Raw genomic sequence first — 12,476 nt, 5'->3', positions numbered from 1 at the left:
ATCCGTCTGTGGACACTTGGGTCGTGTCCACCTTTTGGCTATTGTGACTAGCACCGTAATGAACACTGGTGTGCTGTCTCTGTTTGATCCACCGCTCCCAGTCCACTTTTAACATAGTTGCAATGGTACCCTGGTGCCGTTTGGAGTTCTGAGATTTCATTTAAGGATATATCATGCCTGCCTTTTTCCGTGTTGTCACATGGTCTTTACCATCACCCTTTGCAATAGCTGCTTATAGTCCGTCTAAGTAACTCCATTTTCACGAAGAGAGGCAATGCCAGTTTAGACAAGTTTTTACAAGCCTTCCCATCCGTGTCTTTGGAAGGCTTGGAGCAGGGATGCATTTGGAAAATGCTCCCTGGAAGATCAGTCTGAGCCTGGAGCCCCATACCCTTCGCCTCTCACCCCCCCCCCCCATCAAAGCTTCAGGAAACAAAAGGAGACATCCAATTCCTGAAAACAGACAACAACAAGCTGAAAGACACAGAGGAGTCTCTCTGATGTTCTATCCTGAAGACGGTGGTGGGAGGGAGTGGAAAGAGGCGAGAAGCAAAGCAGACCAGCATTCCAGTGCCTTTGCTTTCAGCCTGTGTGCGGCTGGGAGCCAAGCCGGCGGCAGGGTGGCAGCGTGTCTGGTTCTCGCTCCCTCTTCCTTCACCTGCATCCTTCGTGCACATCCTTTGGTGACCCTCACAATGTACCAGAGCAGAGCGCCGCCTCCGCTATGGCCTCGGTCCCTGTCAAATGCCCATAAGCAGCAGTCATGCTCCTTCCATGCCCGAGGGGGGAGGGTAACAGAGGAGAAAACAGCTTTCGATGACCCAGGGACCCGCTGCTGACAGTCCTGGGTGCCTGGTAGGGAAAGAAAGTGTTTTGTTTGGCTTTGTTTTGTTCACCAAGCCTCCTTTCTGAGCCCTGTTCACCTTTACAGCATCACTTGAAGCAACAAAGCAGCTTAATTACGCTGCCTTTGAAAACTTTGAACTCGACAGGCTGGATTCCTTGTGTTAAAATCCTTTCCCTCCTGTAAGGGCTGAAAGGAGCTTCCCTGCTCAGCCTGGTTTTAAAACCATCACACCAAGCATGGAAAATTCTATAAATACCAAATGCAACCCTGGAGTTTAACCTTTAATTATTCTAGCCTCCAGCTCAACTTCCTGATTCCAGCATTTTCTTTCTGCACATATGTCCTCTTTAAACTCTGTCTGGAGCTTGATCAACATTAATAATAATAATAAAATCTCCTTGGGAAGACTTTCAGAGCCATCTGAAAATGAATAGGAATCCTAGAAGTGGGTGTGATCTTCGGGGAAACACTCATCCAGCAGCCTGTTTTGTCTCATTGGTGCCAGAGGTCGGCATCGGCTTGACTGTCTGAAATCCCTGCTATTCCCCTCCAGGCAGGTAAAGCCCTCTATACTGACATGGCTTCCTTTTTCTTCCAGGTGGCATCCTGGATGCGTTTGTTCTGAAGACCTCTGTTCTGATTATCTGTGTCATAAACCACCCCCAATATTAGTGGCTCAAAACAACAAATCGTTTACTTTGCTTTCAAATCTGCAGTCTAGGCAAAGCCCGTGGGGACAGCTTGATCTGCTCCACAGAGTGTCCTTTGGGTGGCTTGACTTCTGGGGCCTGGGGTCACCTGAAGGCTCTTGCTCCTAGGTCTAGTGCTGGCGCTGGCTGGCTGCCGGGACCTCAGGTGGGGTCGTCCACTGTGGCCTCGCCATGAGGATTCCTGGTGTCCTTGAAGGGCTGCGACTAGGTTCGAAGGAGGAGTGGCCCGAGGAAACAAGGTACACAGGGAATTGGCAGTTTGAGGACCTAGCCTCAGCTGTCCCATAGCTTTGCTTCCGCTGTGTTCTGTTGGATGAGGCAGTCACAAAGGCCTGGCCCCATTCAAGGGAAGAGGGCATATACACCGTCACCAGAAGCGTCATCAAACTTGGAATGTCATTATCACCTTGAAGGAGACCCTGTGGGATGGGAGATATTGCGGTTGCTACATTAGTCTGCTGGGGCTGCTGTAACAAAATTCCACAAGTTGGGGGGCGGGCTTAAGCAATGGAAATTTATTTTCTCACAGCTCTGGAGGCCAAAAGTCTCAGATCAAGGTGTCAGCAGTGTGGGTTTCTCCTGAGGCTTCTCTCTCTTTGCCCATCCTTGCACGATCTTTTCTCTTTGGGAAGATCCCTGGAGCGGCTGCATGGTTTTATATGGATACTAGTCTTAACGGATTAGGGCCCCACCCCTATGATCTCATTTAACCTAATTACCTCTTTATAGGAATACTGCCACACTGTGGATTAGGGCTTCAACCTATGAATTTCAGGGTGTTGGGGGGACACTACTCGGTCCTTAGCAGCAGCCATCTTTGGAAAGTACAATCTGCCACAGGCCCTTAGCTGTTTCTCTCTCTCTCTCTCTCTCTCTGAGTCTCCCAGCCTGAAATCATCCTTCTCAAGTGATAAGTGAGTTAAAAGGACAGCCTTGAAGTTGACCTACAGGTGGTTCTTGGAAGATGCTACCCAGTGAAGGCCTTTCTTTTCATGAACCAGGTCCACTGGGCCATCGTGGGGTCCAGAAATGCATGATCTTCACTTTGAAACTAGCTGGGCCAAAGAACGGCCACAGACCCTCTGGCAATCTGTTCAAATCTGGCCCATGGTGGTGGTTTCGTTTTGTGTCACGTTGACAAGGCTGGAGCGATGTTTCCCCCAAATTCCCTTACTTTTGTGGTTCCAGATGCGAGCTGGTCAGAAGAGAAATTTGCACCGCATTTGGAAGGTGGAGGAAAAGCAGCTACCACTCCTCTCTGGTCATCATGCTTAGATGCAGTGAACGACAGAAGGTGCCAGAAGGTGCCACCTTGCCCTTATTCTCTCCTGCCATGCATGCAGTTCTGCTTCTTGACTGTTGGCTCTGCTGTGCCATAGCCGTGCCATGCCCAGCCTGCCTTCAGACGTATAGACATATCTTCCGTGGGCTTCTCCCCAAGCTCTCCTTCATGGCCCCACTCTGGCAGCCTAATGACTCTCCTCTAACCCTCCAACTTCCCCTTCAGACTCTTCCTTTTCCAGACTCCCCCACGGCTGGGAGGTCTTGCTCCATTACAAAACCCTTGCTCCATACCCCAGCTCAGGGACTATATGCCCAGAGCAAGGTTTGCATGATGGAGGGAGAGGAACCCAATGGGTTCAGAGCAGAGTTTCTGGTTGAGAGTGGGGCTTGAATGGTGGTGTCAGAGTTGGGGCAGGCCAACAGAGGCATCCCTTTCAGGCCTTTGCAAAACTAGGAGGAGACTGTGGGTGGGGAGCAGGGCGTTTGATCCCTCCGTGAGGGCCCCAGGCCCCATGGCTACAGCAGAGCAATTTAGCTCCTGGCTCTGGATGGCGCTCATTAGGCCTGGCACTGAGGTGTGTTGTCTCTTTTTCCATGACATCATCTCTCCCCCAGGCTTCAGAAACAGCAGGAGCGCAACACAACACTGGAGAGCCCATGGGTCTATGCTCTGTGCTTTGGGGGGACAGGCATTTCCCGTGTTCAACGATAACACCATCGTAATTCTACAACATTAAACACAAATGAACTCACCTAACAAGTAAATAAATCAGTTCAGTATGGCGAGCTGACCTCTGGTTTTCTTTTTCTTTTTTTTTTTTTTAAAGATTTTATTTATTTACTTGAGAGTGAGTGAGAGAGAGAACATGTGAGGGGAGAGGGTCAGAGGGAGAAGCAGACTTCCAGCTGAGCAGGGAGCCCAATGCAGGACTCAGTCTGGGGACTCCAGGATCATGACCTGAGCTGAAGGCAATCACCCAACCAACTGAGCCACCCAGACACCCCCTCCGGTTTTCTTTCTTTTTAAAAATATTTAATTTTTTAATTTTTTTTTTTTATTTGACAGACAGAGATCACAAGTACGCAGAGGCAGGCAGGCAGAGAGGAGGAAGCAGGATCCCTGCCGAGCAGAGAGCCCGAAGCAGGGCTGGATCCCAGGACTCTGGGATCAAGACCTGAGCTGAAGGCAGTGGCTTTAACCCACTGAGCCACCCAGGCTCCCCTCCAGTTTTCTTTTTAAAAGACTGTATTTTTAAGTGATCTCTACATCCAATGTGGGACTCAAACTCACAACCCTGAGATAAAGAGTTGCACTCTCCTGACTGAGCCAGCCACGTGCTCCTCCTTCCCTTCCCTTTCTTTTCCTTCTCTTCCCTTCCTTTTTTTTTTTTGGTGAGCTAACTTTCAAAGGGTCTCAACCCCAACAGTGAAACATTTTTAGCACCCCTCCCCCCCATATGTTTATTTCCTTATAACTTATGTTCCTGTGCTAATGCTTTTTGCTAAGATCATAAGTCCTCCTGTGTGTGAGGTCCATTATTAACAATAGAAGTAAAAAAGCTGTATTTCAAATTATCTCCTTAAGTGTGAACATTTTAAAATGAACTAGCTCTCAAAGTAGGAAAACTGTGAGCACCACCAGTTTCTTCTTAGCTTAGGCTTCATTTTATAGGACTATCTTCCAGTCGTGGTTTCTCTAGGGGAACCGTTTCGAGCCCCTTGCTCATTTGGTGATGATTAGTTTGGTTAGAGCGCCATAATGTAATCTGTAAATTCACTGACCATGGCACTCATCATAGGCCATTTGCTGAAGGTGAAAAACCATCTGAGGCAGATGGTGTCCAAGTTATGGGACTGCCACTCTTCCCTTAGCCTTCCTCACCTGTCACACTGGATGCTGAGTGGTGATGTACAGCGCCCCGACAAGGCCAATCTGCATGTTGTATACCGGTCACTGTAATCGTCAGCTCTTGCCGCCATAATGCTGTGGAACAAACACTCCGAAATTTAGTGGCTTATGATACCCAGCGTTTATTTTTCTTGGTCACCGTCCTGCAGAGCTGTGGGGTTCTGACTGATCTTGGCTAGGCTTGGCTATTTCAGAGGGATGGCTGGGAGTGGTTCCAGGTCACGGGGTTTTTTTGGGTTTCGTGTGTTTGTTTGGGATGGTTGACATCTTTATTGCTTTGGAGGTGGGGGGCAGGTGCTCAGGAGTTCTTTGTGGGGCGGACCACTTCCTCTTCACCATCACAAGCTCTGGCTGCACAGGATGGCGCTGGCTTTGTGAATGGCGGTCACGTGCAGATCTGGGCGTTACTCGTTCTTGCGGATCACGTGCCTGGTGCTGCTCAGGGTGGCCCGGGCCTTGTGGTTCCTGGTGGCTTTCAAGCAGGTGGTGGTGGGTTTTCACTGGCGGGATCTCTGCTTCATGACCACCACCCTATCTCTGTTGCGGGGACTGGGCTCCACGCCCAGAGTCTAGTGGTGAATCAGCCCATGTAGTGGAAGGACTTGTTTGCCTTCAGGTTATTGGGGTCAGTGCTGTACGCCTGCTTGTTCCTCTCCACCAGGAAGCTGGAGCAGTTCTGCCCCACCATCCATTGCAGGTGGGAGGACACGGCAGCAGCTCCTCTCCCCATCGCAGCTTGAGATGGAAAGTGCTCCAGGTCACAGAATTTGTGCAAGTCTGGAGCCCTGGCTGATGCGAATACAGCCACGTGGGACCTGTTCTCTTAGTGATGGCAGAAGCTCAAGAGGGCAAACCATACCATGCAACACATTTAAAGTGGCCTCTCACGTGCCACTTCTGGCAATAATCTTGCTCAAGCCCAACTGCTCCTGGGTGGCCAGAGTATATCCCACCCACAGTGGAAAGCACTGCAAAGTCACGAGGAAGCGGTGTAGTTTCTGTTCCAGGTGAGCCGTGAATTAGGATCAATAAGCCAAACCACTGGGGCCCCTGGCTCTGTGCTCAGTGGGGAGGTTGCTTCTCTCCCTCCCTCTCTGCCCCTTCTCCAGCTCTCTCTCTCACTCTCAAATAAATACATAAACCTTAAAAAAAAAATAAGCCAAACTACCATAGTGATGTAAGGAAAGTTCTCAAGTTCTGATGTTTTCTTCCTACCTATATTAATTGGCTAGGGCTGTCATAACAAAGAACCACCCGCTGAGGGGCTTAAACAATAGGAATGTGCTGTCTCATGGTTCTGGAGGCCAGAAGTCCAAGATCAAGGTGCTGGCAGGGTTGGTTCCTTCTGAGGGCCGTGAGGGAGGCCGCTGTTCCAGGCCTCTGTCTTTGGCTTATCTTTTTCCTGTGTCTCTTCCCATTGTCTTCCCTCTGTGTATGTCTGTGTCCAAATTTCCCCTTTCTATAAGGACGCTAGTCATATTTTTTAGGTCCACCCTAGTGACCTCATTTTAACTCCATTGCCTCTATAAATATCCTGTCTCCAAATAAGGTCATATTCAGAGGACTTCAACACATGAATTTTGGTGGGACACAATTCAACTCATTACCCCTACCCCTCAAAGGATTATCTTGTTTTAGGGTATGCATCACCCCACTTTGGAGACTTCCTGGCATAGAGACCAGCAGAAAAATTCTTCTTGCTCCTGGCCTTGACCTGACGCCTCTTGCCCCGTGGTGAGCAGAGGACAGAGGCTTCAGAGTTTAAGACCCCTCTCCCCAGCCCCATGATGATCAGAAGAAACTCTGACTTCTTCAGCCACGCCATACCCAAGCCACCACATCTCAGTCTGCTGGGGGTTAAAAAAAAAAAAAAAATCTATGCCGTTGGCCATAAGGTGTCACAGATGCAAAACCTTGGTATCAGTCTTAGCATCTATGAAACAAGCGCCTCAACTTCCCTTAATGGCGTGCTGTGATGTTTAATGTTTGCCAGAAGAGCCCCAGAGGAAAGGGCAGAATCAATCCTCCTGATGACTCCACGGAATAACCCTCCTCTTATTCAGGCTCAGGAAGGAGTCTGGGACAAATGACTGAACTCACCCAAGTTTGTAATCCAACGAACAGGGCAGAATGGGCCACCATGTACCCTCGCGGTAAATAACCTCAACATTTGATAGGAGCGCTCGAGGAGGCAATTCTCTTAGCAGGCTTCCCTGTAACGCCGGTCTGATTCATTCCCAAGCGATGTGGCCTGCATGTGCTCCGGCAACCGCAGGAACAAGCGTCCTTTCTGCCGTGTCAGCATTTTCCGTTCTGGCGTAAATTACGCACACTCAAGTCATTTCATTAAGATATTACGTCTCTGATGTGACGTGTCGAGTTTCCAGAGCCGGACAGAAAAGCCTCTGGTGGCTCAGGACAGCCAACCCCGCCCCCCGCCTCCCGCCCCATCTAACAATACTCCTGTGACACCTGGCCATTAGGAGGAGGAGGAAGAGGGACAAGCAGCCACACTAGACATGCCACCGCAGACGACCACGGGGCTACAACAATGATCAGCAGCTTCCTTCCTTTCTTCCTCCCTAGCCCCTTGCCTGGTGTTGGAACATTCCAGACATCTGGAATTATGACTGGCTAAATGCAGTCGAACACAGATTTCTTTTTGTGGAAATATTCTGATCTAAGACCCAGGAGGGCAGGGATATTGGGTAATTGCCATCCTTGCAATAAACATATTATAGAAGTTTATAAACTCGGCCTATCTCTTGGCTGCTTTAGGCTTCTGGTGTGTCTGGAATGGCTTTGATTTTGAAATCACTTAGACGATAGGCAGACTTTTCCTCCCCGTGCATTTGCAGAGCAATCTGATAAACACATCTGTGGCAAGTCCTGTTTGGGCTAGTTGGGGGCCGACCAGAGGATAGAGCACTTTTCATGAAATAAATACATACATAACACAGTGTGTATGTGACCCAAGTGGAATTGGGAAGACTGGAAACTATCACAAGATATTCTGTGCACACGATATCTAATCTCCCTTCTAGACAGAAGAAATTCAAATGAGCCTCTGCCATTAAAACTTTGATTATCAGAAACTTCATTTTAATCAGAGCTTGCCATAAACTCTGTGCTCAGCCGACTTGTGTGTTTAACATTCTCGATATTATATGCTGTTCCAATTATCCAAATTTTTCTTAAATTCAATTTCCCAGGGCCTTGTGGTGTTCAGCTAATCAAGCTTTAACTTTTTAAAAAAAAGTGTTTATCCCTAGTCTCTGTATACACGCTGTGGAGAGATACACACAGGCAGCAGCTCAAGGACGATGTCGGGGTGCCGCGATGCGACACTTTGCTGATCAGGAGGCCACTCCGGCGCCGTCTGGAATCTAAATGGCCCCCGGTTTTATTCCCGATCGCTCGCATGCCCCCCTTGCAAACACTGCCAGGCGACCTCCCCAGGCTGCCCCCTCCCCCGAGTCCTGGCGCTGCCCACGGAAGGCAGCGACGTGCTCTGTGGCTAGATCCTTCGCCGGCTGCTTGTTTCCCTCTGCCCCCTTCTTCGTTGCTCACAGAGATTAGCCTTCAGGAATGCGGTTAGCACACACTGCCCTCATAACTCAACCCAGTATATCACAGCACACAATCACAGGAAATACCACATGTCATTACGACGTGCGCGCTCACGCGTCGCTCCCCCCCACGCCCCACGTAGAAGCAGGCGCATGCACGTCTGGCACGTTACACTGGGCCCTCAGTTCCGCACCCCCGGCTTGGTGTGGCTGCCCTGCGCGCACCTGGGCTCCAGCAGTTAAGGGAAAGGATTCACTTTTTTTTTTTAAATGGCCCTGGCTACTTTGCTTCCCATTCTTAGGCTCAGCCCACAAGGGTCAAGAACTGTAAAGAAAGTCACTCTTGGCCCCCTTCCAGGTACCGGAAGGATTGGGGCTAGAGATTGTCTTATTGCAGTTGAGGGAGGAGAGGCCGGCTCTTGCCGTTGTAAGATCTGGCCTGGTTGTCCCCTGCAGACCCCGGGGAGCCGAGCCAAATGTCCCCTCGGCGTCTTCTGCGCATGCCTACAGAGTCCCTTTGCCCTTTGAACCTCGCTTTTTTCTGCCGCTGGAATGTTCTTTCCCCCTTTCTCTGCCTATTGAAATCTTCCCTTTTCCTCAATGCCTTGCACAAGCCCCACCTCCCCTGAAGAGGCCAGCTGGAAATGATCTCTCTCTCATTTCAACTTCTTAAAGGCTTTATTTTCTATAGCACTCATTGGACCCAAAGTAAACACTGCCATTGGGCGTTTGGGGGTTTTTTGTGCATGTGAGAGCGGGGACTTTGTTTTGTACTTCTCTGCCTCCCTATGGAGTCTGACTACGATGGCTCCCACATAATAGACACTCAGCAAATGTTTGTGGATGAGAACAATGATGCTAACGGCTCCCATGAATTGAGTGCCTACTGTGTGCCAGGCACTTTATCTAGATGATTCTATTTGGCCTGTTTGGTTTGGATGAAATACATTTTCTATATGCAGTACTTTAATATCTTCTTTTTGTAAAAACTTAAAATTTGGGGCAAATGGGTGGCTTAGTTAGAGTTGAGCGCCCAACCCTTGATTTTGGCTCAGGTGATGATCTCAGGGTTCTGAGATAGAGCCGGGGGGGTTGGCCTCCATGCTGGGCGTGGAGCCTCCTTGAGACTCTCCCCCTCTCTCCCTTGTGGTCTCTCTCTCTCAATAAAAAAAAATTAAAATTTAATACATAGAGTAAAAAGTGAACATCTTCCAGTCCATTCTCTACCTGCTTTATCCCACCTCCTTATTTCCCTCCCTAGAGATAAGCACCCTCAATAGTTTGGCCTACCTGACCTTTGTCATATATATAGAAATAAAATCTAATATGCGCTATATATATAAGATGCACATACAGTTTAAAAATATATATGTATAATTATACTATATGTTCAGTAACTCAGTTTAAACTTCACAAAATCTTAAGAGGAACATTATTATTATTTTTATTTTAGATTTGAGAACAACTGAGGCTAAGAGAGGTTAGTTAACTTTTCCAAGATCACCCAGGTAGGAAGTGCAAGAGCTAGGACTTGAACCTGACCCTGCTCTTTCATCTGGATGATCGTGGGGTTTCAGAGTTGACTCTGGACTGCCAGTGTCAGAATACCTGGGAAGCTTGCTCAATGTATAGATTGTCACCCGCCTCTCAGTCCTGAGTCCTGATTCAGGATGAGGTCCCAGATTCTATTGTGCAGCAGTCAACCATGGCTGCTTCTGATGTATGCCGAGGTTTATAAACATGGTCAGCTGATGGCATCCAGGTTGGTCTCCTGCTGTTTAGCTCCTGTCTACCCCAGCTAGAGGGACAGCCAGGGGAAGCAGAGTGGTGGTGTAGCCCTCATGAGTTAGACACTTGGGTTCAAATCCTGCCTCTACTACCTCCAACTGTTCACTTGGGCAAATAAGCCTCTCTTGGCCACAGTCTCCTCATCTGTAAAATGGGATCGTAAGAATAATACCTCACTCATAGGGTTGTTGCAAGGCTTAGATGAGGCTAACAGACTGAAAGTGCTTAGAACAGCCACCCAGGGGCACCTGGGTGGCTCAGTTTGTTAAGCATCTGCCTTCGGCTCAGGTCATAATCCCGGGGTCCTGGGATCAAACACAATGTTGAACCCTGCATTGAGCCCTGCATTGGGCTCTGTGCTGAGCCAGGAGACTGCTTCACCCTCTCCCGCTGCCCCTCCCCTCTGCTCGCGTGTTCTCTCTCTCTCTCATGAACAAATAAAATCTTTGAAAAAAAAATTATTAAAAAAATTCTTAGCTTGGGTCTTTCCTGAAGGCACCTGCCCAAACCTCCTGCTTGGGTCTGCTTCTAGCTGGGTGATGGCCATTCCCTATCCATCAGTTCCAGTAACTGGCAACTTCAGAAAGCTCCAGAGGTTTTTCCTGGTGGCTGCCTCACTTCTCTCCCTGTTGTATTAGTGGCCACTGTTGGTGGATGGCGCGATATCCAGCCAGATTCCCCGCGCTGCCCACGGCGCTCATCTCCAGAGGAGCGGCTTACCGTTTCAATGTTGTCTCAGGAACCGGTGTCTGCCTGCTCCTGTAGCCTTGCCCAGAGCTGAGGACTTGGGGCTTACGTGCCCCCGTACCCCCAGTGGGGGTGGCCTGCAGTCAGTGACTAAAGGACACAGGGGCTCTAAAGGCCTGGCCCCCTGTGTCATGTATGGGGAGGAATGACTCTGCGATCCCCACCCCCTTCAGCCAGGGAATCAGGCTGAGTCTAAATCTCCATCTTCACTTTGCTTCTTCCCCTGTCCTCCACTGCTTCCGTCCTGTCTTTACCTTTTTCTCCCGAGAGCCCTCCCTCAATAATTCACTTGCGCAAGAATCTGTGCCCGGGGCTCTGCTTCCGGGGAACCCGACCAGAGACACTGCCAGTCACCTCGGCCTGTGGTAATAACCCTCACGAGGCTCAGAGACCATTACCAAGCCATTGCGTGTCCTCTCTGTCCCCCACTTAAGTAATTAGCTCCCTCCCAGGGCCTGTTTTCTAGCATCTTATCAGAAGCTGGCATGGGAGTGAAAGAATGATAAATGAGAGAGGGAGCCGAGGGGGCCGTGGGAAGCCGAGAATCGCGGTCACCTGGGAGCTGGGACTGTGGGAAGGTCCTCCTCCGAACCGAGCATCAGGACCACAGGCTGGGGGCACTGATTCGCCTCTCCTTCCTGCATATTTGCACCCTGAAGTCAGGCAACCCAAATGCCTACAAAATAATGTTAGTGCCGCTTGCTAGTGATGCAGTGAGCTCAACAGAGCAAAAGCTGGACACTTGGACATACAGAAGAATTTGCAACCTGCGTATGCATTGCGTCGTGGGTTTGGAGGGGCAGGAAGGCAGTGGAAATTCACACGGGCCGCCGATGTTGGCCTGCCCTGGTCTGTTATAGAAACAGCCACCAGGAACCATTGTCCTGCTCACTGCCTGTTGTCTGAACACTTTCTTGACAAGTATCTATTGACATCAGAGCCTTCATGTTTCTTTCTGCAGTGTACTTCCCTGAATACTGTTGGTCTTTCTTTCTTTTTTAAGATTGTATTTATTTATTTGACAGAAAGAGACACAGCGAGAAAGGGAACACAAGCAGGGTGAGTGGGAGAGGGAGAAGCAGGCTTCTTGCCGAGCAGGGAGCCCGATGCGGGGCTCGATCCCCAGACCCCAGGATCATGACTTGAGCCGAAGGCAGACGCTTAACGACTGAGCCGTCCAGGCGCCCTCTGAATATGGTCTTTCCTGAAACCATTGAGTGGGCAAGTAATACTGCTGTCAAGTTGGACTTTTCTTTTCTTTCTTTTTTTTTTTTTCTTTTTTAAGTAGGCTCCATTCTCAGCCCCCAGATCAAGAGTTGCATGCTCTACCAACTTAGCCAGCCAGGTACTCTGGACATTTGGTTTTTAACTCCCTTTCTTAGCTCTGTGAATGAAATTACATGTGGCCTGTTCCTTCCCTTTAGAGGTCAGGGCTGGAGGAGGCCTTGAAAGGGGATTTCAGATATAATTAAGGATGCTTTGGTTCTCTATGAAAATTACTTGAGATTTCAATACAAAATATACACTAATTAGAGAAACATGTAAAGAAACACAACTTTCTGTGTAAATTTTAGCTCACAAATACATGCTTACTCCTCTTACAATTTTTATTCTTGGGCTTT

General features: G+C 49.1%; 1 pseudogene; it reads right to left on the bottom strand.

The window, feature by feature from the left end:
- Positions 1–4,969: 4,969 nt before the first annotated feature.
- Positions 4,970–5,480, bottom strand: LOC116862547 (annotated as a pseudogene).
- Positions 5,481–12,476: the final 6,996 nt, after the last annotated feature.

The sequence above is a fragment of the Lontra canadensis genome, unplaced genomic scaffold (genome assembly GCF_010015895.1).
Source record: "Lontra canadensis isolate GAN:19392208 unplaced genomic scaffold, GSC_riverotter_1.0 scaffold257, whole genome shotgun sequence".
Lineage (NCBI taxonomy): Eukaryota > Metazoa > Chordata > Mammalia > Carnivora > Mustelidae > Lontra > Lontra canadensis.
This window is presented reverse-complemented; position numbering and strand designations above follow the sequence as displayed.